This window comes from Malurus melanocephalus, unplaced genomic scaffold (genome assembly GCF_030028575.1).
Source record: "Malurus melanocephalus ecotype Western Australia unplaced genomic scaffold, MMel_1.1 scaffold_123, whole genome shotgun sequence".
Lineage (NCBI taxonomy): Eukaryota > Metazoa > Chordata > Aves > Passeriformes > Maluridae > Malurus > Malurus melanocephalus.
The window spans coordinates 50,023-59,646 of NW_026623355.1; positions in this window are offsets into that span (position 1 = coordinate 50,023).

Genomic DNA, 9,624 nt, shown 5'->3' on the forward strand with positions numbered 1-9,624 from the left:
CAAACGTTTATTTTGTGTCACTGAGATGAGGAGAAGGAGATTAGTGATCACACTTAAGCATTATTTATTTTATTGTGTAGTAGCTCTTGTGGGTTTGCCCTGAACCTTTCTTCTTCCCTTTTCCTCATCTCTAAAGTTCTCTTTGTCTTGAAACTCTGAACCTTGTTTTAAACCCTTGCTATGCCTTGAGCAGGATTTATTGTTTCTTAGGGCAYCCACAGAAGGTCATTTAGCTTTGGGTGGAGGCTGAAACTGCTGTTGTTTAAGTTTTCGGAGAGAACCCCTAGATAAACGAATCCAGCTCTTTCAGTTGCTGCCAGTTCCTGGCAGAAGGGTTACATAAACATACTCTAAACCTCAACGGTATTATAAATAAATCTTATAAAGTATTAACTTTTTTTGTCTTTGAACAGAAAAAAAAATGGTGCTAAACTGATTTAAAATCATAGTAAGAAAAGAATAAACTAGTTGCTCATAAAAAAATCCTGATATTGTTCTCAGTGTGCTGACATTTGTTTTTTATTGTTCTGTACCTTTTCTGTTCTTATTAAAGTACTTTTTTCTTTAAACAAAGATTTCAAATGTCAAGTGTAGTTACTGAAAAGTAGTTCTTCAAAACTGTATAGATTTTAGTAAGTTAGCTTTTAGTGCCGCCAGCTCAGTGGGAGTAACAATTTGGCTTAATGTTTTAGTCAGTTTTTAACACTATATGAAAATTGAAGCTGTGTAAGAGTCACAGAGGTTTTTGGTTATTTTTTTTTTATTTTATTATCTCACTGTGTTAAAAAGCACATTTCATCAGTTTTTTCAATATTTCTYTCAGAAGCTGAAAGGTGACCACTTCTTACTGAAGTATTTTGTTCCACTGACTCATCAGACAAAGCTCTGAAATCCTTAGGCAGCAGTGCTRGTGACAGCAATGGCTGGTTTAGGCAGAGGTAGTTCAGTTGTTACTCTAACCCGGCATTTCTGGAAAAAAGACCCAAGTTCTGTGCTAAGGAAATACTGTTCAGTTATAGCCCCTCCTTGTTAAAAGAACATCCAGATATTATTTGTCAACAGAAAAAAATGTGGAAAATAGACCCCCAGCTGTCCCATTGGCCAAACAGGCAGACATTTAGGAAGYCTACATATACTCATGCTTGTACCACAGAAGTCTTCATGCAGAGAACAGAGTGGGGAAGAGASAGACCTGCCACAGAGTATCCAGTGACAGGAGGTTGTGGTGTTAACTGAGACAGTCACTGGGATCCCTCACCTCTAATGATGAGAGYAGAAATATGAACAGTGATCTGACATGTCTGTTCTCTACACTCACATGGCCAAGGATATATTCTCCCTCTCTCTCATTTTCCTCTTCTTATTAATCCTGGATTCTTTCCAGTATCAGAGTTAAGGAAAAATCTGTGTGTACTAACAATAGGGTTTSCTGCTGAGTTCCATGCCACAGTGAACAGGTGTATGCAGTTATTTTTACCTGAACAACTARAAATATTCAACCAAAAATCTCTGTTTAAAGGTGAACACTAAGAAAATTAATTCAATGGAAGTCATTTCAGTCCTGGCCAAAGAACAATACATCAATGCATGTGCTAATAAACACATAAATAAATAAACTGGGCCACTTTAAAACACATTCTTCCCATTTTCCATGCTTTAATTATCTTCATCTTTAATTACAAAATAGATGAAAAGCTGCCATGAAGAGGTCCCAAAGGACATGGCAGCAAAGTGGTTTCATCTTTCTTTGCTGCTGCATTTTTAATTTTGGTATATTTCTCTGTAGATAAATTGYTGGTAAACTTTTGTTTATTTCTTGTTACTATTTTGCTCTTTCACTTCCCAGCTTCAAGCACAAAAGAGGTTGTACAAGGTKGTATGCTGAAAGCAGTGGGAGAGAAAGGTCTCAGTGATTATGGAGTGTGAGAACCACTGTAAACTCCCATGGCTTTGTGCTGCAGGACTGAGCTGGAGTGACTGTCCTTCAGAGGGAAAGGAAACAGCATTTTTTCCTTATCCACCAGCACCTTTGCCAACCATGGGCATACACCACTGCACTCAATAGGAATTGCTGCTCATCTATATTCTCAAGCCTCCTGTGGTTTTAATTGGGATTCAGATTTACTCCCATGAAACAAATGGATCTATCAACACACTTTACTGTCACAATCAAAATACAACCAGCTTCCAAATACTTCTGATTCAGACTGCAGACTTGTGAGAGAAATGTTGTAATGCAACTTTTTGATACCTATATTTTGTTAGGATAGTCTTATCTCCTTTCAGACAGCAGGTTAAAACAGGACTTCCACAGAGAGTAGTTCAGAATAAGGAATAGCTTCAGCACTCAGGTCATGTTAATCAACTTAGTCCCTCTCCTAGCTGTAGGTTGCGGTCTGTCTCTGATCAGGAACTTCTCCACAGCTATGCCACAATCTTTGAACACACAACACACAGAAGCCGAACTTGGAGCCAAGTTATCAAGTGTTTAGTGCATTGTAACTRCCCAGCTTCCACTTTGGGATCAAAATAAGACCTTCAGAATTAGGAAGCCTTTGCTCTYAATTTAACAAGTTCCTTTGAAAACCCTGCTCTCTGGGAAACAATGTACTGTCCTCAGAATTTTGTCTCTAGTTTTTCAAGACTCCTCCTAAAACTTCCATACTGCCATGAGAAGAGACTGCTTACTTGGCCACCCTTGCAGAGGAGCGCAAGCCCACACAAACACCCTTTGATTCCGTGTCGTGTCCTGGTGTGGCACACTCACAGTAACAGATGCAAATACAGTGAGTATTTGAATGGAATTCACAAAGTGCATGCTTTCAAGATACACTAAAGCCAAGTCCTCCTGCTGCTGCTTTGGATGCAAATGTATTTGTAATGAACTCCTGATTTTGTCTATCCCTTATCTTGCACCTGTTATCTTTGTTGTAAAAAGCTTACAGGTAAGCTTGCCAAATGATMCACCCCATCTGTGCTACCTGGATAAACAGTGTTAGCAAGAAACATGCAAACTGAAAAGCCACAACTTCTTGACAGACAGGTACCAGCACTTTTTTCTCTGGCTAGCAAGGACAGGGTCTTTGTGTTCTTTTAACAAGTTGCCAATATTTTCTTTTAAATTCTTGTTAAGTTGTTGGAAGGGAGAGAGAAAGAGGAAGCTGGAGGTGTGCAAACTTGCTTGGGGCATGCAGATGAAGTCAACTGCAAATATAACAAGAATTTCAGTGGAATTCACCAAGTGAATGTTTTTTTCACCAGAAACCAAAATTGAGCTAAATGTTGTGTCTGCTGTGTTGCAGGCATGTGTATTTGTTGTGTACACTGCTTTCGTTTATATCTCTTTGCTTGGACCCCTGCAAACCAGACTAGCACTCAGAAGAAGGGAAGGTGAGTAATGAGAAACTGCATCACTAGGACTTTTTCCTGACAAGTCTGGAAAGAAGTGACAGCAGATACAGAATGATGASAGAGGCCTCAGGCATTTGGGCAAAGAGGCAACAACAGCAGAGAGAACAACTTGTTCTAGAACCTTATCATGTTCTGCTCAGATCTCCACATTTGCCTACATTTTCTTCTTAGGAACATACATGAGAGACCATTATTGAGTAATTAAAGCACAAAGTTGGCAGCTGGGCTTCTSAAGTCCTGTCATTGAGTTCCTGTGGTAACCCATGTACTGACTGCAATGCTCCCCTCTGAGAAAGGCTTACACTTCATGGTCCCTTGGACAGGTCATTTTAACTGACTTGCATCTTTAGCATTCACATCTAAGGGCCTTTTTGGTGCACAGGGTAGTGTGTGTTAGAGGGGACACAGAGTGGTATGACACCTGTCCCATTTGGGAGAGATCCCCAAACCTGTGTCCAGCCTTGCTGAGGCAGAAGGGAGGAAATGAGCACTTGCTGTGGCTGGATAGAGACAGCTCCGTCTTCTACTGTTCTTCCTCTGCCTTGTGCTCCCTGTACAGGCATGCTGGGGCTTGTTACTTTTGTGCATTAGAATGAGGTAAAGGGTAGAACTTGGCATTATGAGTGACCTGCAAAGGAGTTTACCTAATTCCATTTCACCAAAAGAAGAGACAGAATTAGGACCCACATTCCTTTTGCTGTCTGTCATATGGGGTCTGTATCTGCAAGAGCTAGGAAGGATCCCTCACTTGATCTGCCCGAGCCTAGTCAGTTAGCAAGGGTAATTCATAAACTGGTTTCCCAGACAGAGTCCRAGATGACGGCATGTTTTGGCATTTGGATACATTCCACCAGACACAAGCCAGGAACTTCTGAAGACTTCTGCTGTTTAAAAAAACTGGTGGCCTGAGGGGATCCCTTTTTATTATGGTCAGTTCAGCCTAACCCCTGAACTGTCCAAGAACTTTAACCAGGCTCCAAACTCTTGCAGGGTTGAGTGTCTGCCAGGCAGCTGAGCAAAACATTACAGGTTTGCTGGCAGTGCTACAGCAACCCATGCAACCTTGCTGCCTCCAAGGCCCTTGTAACAGCTTGTAAAAGGGCTCAGAGAAAACTTTCCGTGCAGAACAGSCACTTCTAAGGTGTTGCAGACTTGGCAGTGTGCCACTTGCCAGGGATGAGACAATGCTTTGGGAAGCTTACCTGTAGCCAATGACTGGCAGCAACATGTCCAAAAGTTRTAGAGCTGCAAGGACACAGGGAGATTCATTCCACCTTGAGTTTTGCTCTCTGCCTCCAAGTGGCAGTCTCCTCCCCGCTCATGATATGAAACTAACCTCTCCTCCTCTCTCCTTCCTACATTTCAGACCCTCATGGCAGGTGCCAGCTATCCCAGTGAGAACCGGCTATGGAGTCAGCTGCTAAGCAGGAGAATGCCTCAAATCCTACATGTTTCCTTCCTTTCCTTCCTTCCTTGAAAAAAAAAGTTTCTTTTTGAAACCCATCGTGAGTTGCCAACCCAACTGAAATACTCATAAATGATCTGACAATTTTATACAGTGCAGGCCATAAGGAACAGGGACAGGACTGCAGAATCCAGTGCAGAGACACCTGCCTAGGCTCCTGAGACTTTGCAGCACTTGTTCTATTTGTATTCCTTTTAAAATGGTTGGTAAGGGAGCATAGCATTTCCTGGGGTTGGCTCCTGAGGTGATAAGTGCTACTGATGTGCCAGAGGTGCTGTGGCAGCCAGCTCTACCGAGATAATGCCACATGCATTTTCCTGTCAAAAACTTGGGTACTTCCAGCCCCTCAGATCAACAACCTGGACCTGAGCRTCCAGTCAAACGGCTTTCTGCCTAGTCTATCTCAGGCAACTATGTCCCCTTCTGAAACTCAGCCTGGTTCCTCAGAGTTCACACAGAGTCCTTCTACCCTGTCACATCRGTCTGCTCCATCTCACAGTGGGGTCCTACTCTTTTAACCATCCACATGAGCATTCTTACAGAKAGCACTCTTACTCCTCAAAGAGAATCCCTCCCAGCTCTGCTTGGACAAAGTAATTTGTCAGATCCAGGGGGCCTGGGAGAGGGGACACACTTGGGCAGAAGCCAGGAGGACCTTCTGCAGAAAGCTTYAGGGCACAAGTATACATAGGAATTTTGATACTGAAATTTGCAGTRGCAAGTAGAAACAATCACCCTTAAAAGTGTTCCTTATCAGCCAACCATAATAACTAGCAGGGTACAGCATTTCCTGGAAAAAATGAGATGCCTAGCTATTACCCTCCTTTTCACTTCCTCACATTTTTCTGGTAATGTGGAATCTCAAAGCATTTCTAAAACACCTTTTAGAAATCAATTCTTTTCAAATCCACAAACAGTCCAGAGTTCAGTTCTAAGCATTATAAATGGTCATGCTAATTAAATGCAACTAAAATAGTGAAAAGAGTTGCAGATCAATGACAAGATCAATGACAAAACACCCTTAGAGAGCAAAGAAGGGGRAAAAGTACTGTAGAAAGGTGATTTATGGTGATTCTCTGGTTGCTGAAACAGACCAATTATTGAGAATCTTAAGGAGAAAGGAGCTTTARGTTGGAAGATTGACGACTAAAAACCATGGGGAAGTAATCCTTTCAGCACCAGCATGGCAAAGCTTTGGTTCTGGGAGGCAAGTCAATGTAGGTCAGCGCTGGCTCTGGAAATGCTAAGCTGGAGAACTTTACTGGTTGCTTTCTTACACCACATTGCCTCCTCCCCACCCCCTCTTTGACAAAGGGAAGCCACTGCTTTTTGGTATTGTCATTTCACATTCAGCTCTGCAATCAAATTCCTAACCAAAGGCTCCAGCACTAGGCAGCCTGATGCAAGGGTAAAATAAATTGCTCCARCATGGTGATTCATACTTCAGCATAGAGTTAGGAATTTCTTAAATGTAGGTTGCATTGAGATTTGGTATCTTTTATTCTATATAAGCCACCATCACCTTTTAATATAGACATTTCAGTGTCCATTTTGTACACAATTGTGAGTTTGGGGCCCCCAGTAACTGTGTGAAAAAGTGAGAATAAACTTTTGTTCAAAGTGCAGTTTTTATACTTTCAGAAAGTTGWTCCTGCCCACAGCAGGGGGGTGGATCTAGATAATGTTTAGAGTCCATTCCAACCCAAGCTTTTCTATGATTCTGTGATTGTGTAATCTGAAAACATTGTATGCAAAGACTGTCACTCCGTATTCTACACAATAAGTAATATTCCAGCCTGACCAGTAAYTCCATCACAACACAAGGTGAGAATCTGAAAGAGTCAGCATGTTGATTTCTTCAAACTTTTAAATTTCTTTTGGATGAATGGAGTTAAATATTTGAACAATTGTACTGTTATGTTTGGACAGTTATTTTATAACCCTCAGAGGCTGTAATTAGACATAGTTGTCTCACTTTAAAGATACCATTWTCTTTGTTTCAGGAGGTTTCAGAGAGCAATTATTGCAATTGGATGGTGTTTCAATTGCCGGTCTCAAGGAAACTCCTAAGATGAGTCACACCATCAGTAAAACATGTCAAGTGTGGTGTTATGTCATGTAACAGCAAATCAGTGTCTTCTGCTAATGTTTTAATGACAATGGTCTCAAGTAGTCCAAGTTTTCAGAAAGTGTTTGTTATTCACACATAATGATYGGGGTTGCAAAAACACCCTTGGAGGATAAGGCTAATAAAATAAGCAGCTAGTTATTACAAACTTCTTAATTTAATTTTATTGTGTGGAAAGTAGCAGTTTTCTTGCATGAGACTCTGCTGTTGCCTGGAAAGTTTCCATATGGCCCTGCAGCTTTCACATTCAAACCCAGTCAAAGGTGTTAATCAGACAGTTGCTGCACTTTCACTGTTGCTGACCTGTGCGCCTCTATGTACTTCACGGCTRGCTTTATTCAAAAAGCAATGTATAGCTGTAAAGTATTAGTCATTAAACTGGCACCATTTAGATGTAAAGTATTAATAATTAATCTCATTAACCTTTACATGCTGGATTTGCATTCTCATTCTTTTTCTTGATTACAAAATAATATTTGCAAACAAAATGCAAGCTCACTTTTTTTCTGCTTCAGAGATGCATTTCAGATGTCTCCTGTTGTGCTTCTTTCCACCAGTGAGTCAAGCAACCTGCCCAGCTCAGTGAGCCGTTGCACTGCTTCTTGCTCACCGTGACTAACACAGTTACACCAGAAGGTTTAAAATAATTTTGTTAGCATTTGGAACATGAGATTTGTCTTCGGCCAGACCTCAGACTGTGTTTTCCACAGCATTTGGATCACTGAAATACTCTTATATAAGCCTAATTGACACAATTAGAAGAATGACTCCTTGCAGATGTGTGTTGCTGTAGCAACCTGGGGGAGGGCAGCCAAAATGYCCTCCATCTTTAGCAAAATAATATTAATCATAATAGGTAGAAGCACTTTATCCTTTTTGTAAGGCACTTGCTCAGGAGTTTAGTGCTGCAACATGTCATGACAAGGATCACTGTAATGGAGTTTAAATAATTTGAAGGCAAGCTAAAATTTTGTCAATAATAACCAAAATTACATGGAGACAGAAACATAGTCAAATGCTGCCCAAATCTTCCAGAATATAGGCAGAARGATTAACTATTCGATGCTTCCATTCCACTGCTGTAGGAGCACTGGAGGAAAAAAGCACCAAAGGCAGCTATGGGAGCAAGAAGAGACCTATGTTGCTGAGCTCATCTTAAGTTTATCCTGCTGAAGACCCCAGTAATTCAGTGGGAGCATTCTGGCCAGACTTCAAATCCACCAAGAATCTTTCGTATGAGAGGGACTCCATATTGTTGGCAGTGGATGTGGATATGTGTAAAAGTGTCAATGGTGCTGGCAGCAGAGTGAAATGGTGGCAGATCTCATGCTTCCCTTGTGGAAAGAGTGGGAAGAGCTGCTTTGCAGAGTGGATCCAAATGGGTTTGTTCCTAACTTTGTCTTGCCCATCCCAATAAAATTTTACATCTCATCCAAGCATCATGGTGTCTTTGAAGTGTCAAAGAGACCATGTGAATTACCGAAGACTCACAATTTAGGACTTGTTTTCATGAACTCTTTTGATTTGAAGCCAATGATAAGTATTTTGTCTGGTATGATTGTTTGTTCATAGTTATTAATTTAACACAGTTTTAAATTTTGTCTCCATGTCTTTGCATCTTGAACAGCCACATTGTGTTGTTACAGAGTACAAGAAAAACCTGAACKCAGCCCGGACTGGAACTGAATAATGGGATTTCCATTTCTAAGATGAAGAAGCAAGTGAYTAGCATGAATAAACAAGTCTGAAAAAAAAAACCCAAACACTCATCTTGTGGATGCTCATGGAAAATAGAGATGAAAAGGTATCTCAAGAAGTTATCTATACCATCCCACTCTTTACAGATGGATAAATTTTATCTCTGTCATTACTAAGTTTTATCTGATCTCTTTTAAAAAGATTTACAATCCCCAGGCATTCTTGCTTAATGCATCACTAGCCTTATTTTTAGAAAATTTTTCCTGATGTCTAACCAAAGTCTATTTCTGCTGCAATGGAATGTCTTATTAATCTGCAATATATCGTATTTCTGTTAGGTTTCWGTTCACTAGAGCCAAGCATCCCTATTTGTCCAGTCTTCCCAAAACACAAATGTAATTTGTGTTTTTCTGGAGCTCTGATCATACACACTGTTCTCCTCTGTAGCTTGATGAATGTTTTATCTCTCCCAAGCATGATGGCCCAAGCCAGGCTCACTGAGCTCCTGCTGATCTTTGTGAATACTGAGGAAAGTGGAAGAATCATTTCATGTATTTTATTGCCTCTATTTATATTTGTACCTCTAAGTATGTAGTGGGCTTTTTTTGAGAGTATGCAACATGCAGAATATTTCTTCAGAACTGCTTCCTACTCACTGGGTCCTCAGTCTGTGTTTTTTTACAGTGGATTATTCCTGACCAGACATAAAATATTGGATTTCCGATTCTTAAATAGGCTCTTATTTTTTCACTTGCAATCCAGCTATGTAGTTAACTGGAGTGAAATTGCTTAGTTAAATACAAAGCTTATATTTCTTCCAACATACTTTCAATTTTTTRAAAAACTTTATCATGCTGGTTTATGCCTGGGATCTATAAAACCTTCAGCTTTGCTCTAATTATAGTCCCAGAGCCCAGGTACA